Source organism: Castor canadensis, chromosome 3 (assembly GCF_047511655.1).
Source record: "Castor canadensis chromosome 3, mCasCan1.hap1v2, whole genome shotgun sequence".
Lineage (NCBI taxonomy): Eukaryota > Metazoa > Chordata > Mammalia > Rodentia > Castoridae > Castor > Castor canadensis.
In genome coordinates this window covers 44918755-44920021 of record NC_133388.1, presented here as the reverse complement: position 1 = coordinate 44920021, position 1267 = coordinate 44918755, and the positions used below count along the sequence as shown (strand labels likewise).

General features: G+C 40.3%; 1 pseudogene; it reads left to right on the top strand.

Annotated features, from left to right (window-relative positions):
• The first annotated feature begins 777 nt into the window (after positions 1 to 777).
• On the top strand, positions 778 to 1026 carry LOC109697183 (NADH dehydrogenase [ubiquinone] 1 alpha subcomplex subunit 1-like; annotated as a pseudogene).
• The last annotated feature ends 241 nt before the right edge of the window (positions 1027 to 1267 follow it).

Below are 1267 nucleotides of genomic sequence, written 5' to 3'. Positions count from 1 at the left end.
GGATTAGTGCCTTTATAACAGAGGTCCCAAAGAATTTCCTCATCTCCACCCCACTTTTTCTGTAGCACTGGAGATTGAACCCAGGGCTTCACATATGCAAGACAAGTGTTCTACTTTTTGAGCTGTGCCCTCAGTTCTTTTGTTTTTATTTTGTTTTTGAGATATAGTCTTCTACTTTTTTTGCCTGAGCTGACCTCAAAGTCATGATCCTCCTGCTTCTGCCTCTGACGAGCTGGGATTACATGCATATGCCATGACACTCGACACCCAGCTCTTCTTCACCCCTTCTGCATGTGAGGCACAGCAAGAAAATGCTATCTATGAACCAGGAAGTGGGACCTTCCCAGACAATAAATCTGCAGGCACCTTGACCTTAGACTTCCCAGCCTCCAGCAGTGTCAGAAATAAATCTATGCTTTACCAGTTTAAATCTACCTCCCAGTTTATATTTGTGATAGCAGCCCAAACAGATTAAGACACTAATGTCCTGAGACACTCTCACACTGATGATCATATGACTCACCAGTAATAAAATCTCACTGCTTGATTTGCTGAAAACAAAGCCATGTGACTCCAAAGATCAGGCTCTCTGCCCTTTTATAAACCAGTATACTTTCTTTCAAAAAGCAAACATCTGATATAGTTCTTACACATTTAGGTGTTACCTTAATCCTAACTTTAACTTTTAAATTTGTCACTACAATCAGCGAACAAAAAATTATTTATTATCTTAAAGGAGTCTAAGGATAGGGTTTTGATCTAGGTAACCATGGTGAAATGTGGTTTGAGATTACCCCAGGACTCAGCATCAGGGCATTTATTTGCTTGGTTATCACAGAGTGACTGCTCATTGTGTACCTATATGCTGTAACTGAAAGATCTGTGTTATATCGCAAGTTCACTAACAGGGGCAAGCAAAAAAGGGTTGCCCGTTTTCCATGTCAGTAGAGTTTAATGGAAAGAGAAATGCACACCTCTGGAGTCAATTGTTATTATGTGTCCAAGAGCTCAGAGAACATTGATTAAGGAAGCATTTTACTGAATGAGGAGAAAATAACACAGTTATTTTCTCTACTCCTTGCTAGAATGTTATGCAGTATATACCAAGCAGGGTGTTATGCAGTGCTTAATAAAAATAAAATGAAGGCAGGGAACTGGTGTCTCACACCTATAATCCTAGCTACTTGGGAGGCTGAGATTGCGAGGATTGCAATTCAAGGCCAGCCTGAGCAAATGTTCATAAGATCCCCTCTCCAAAATAACCAGA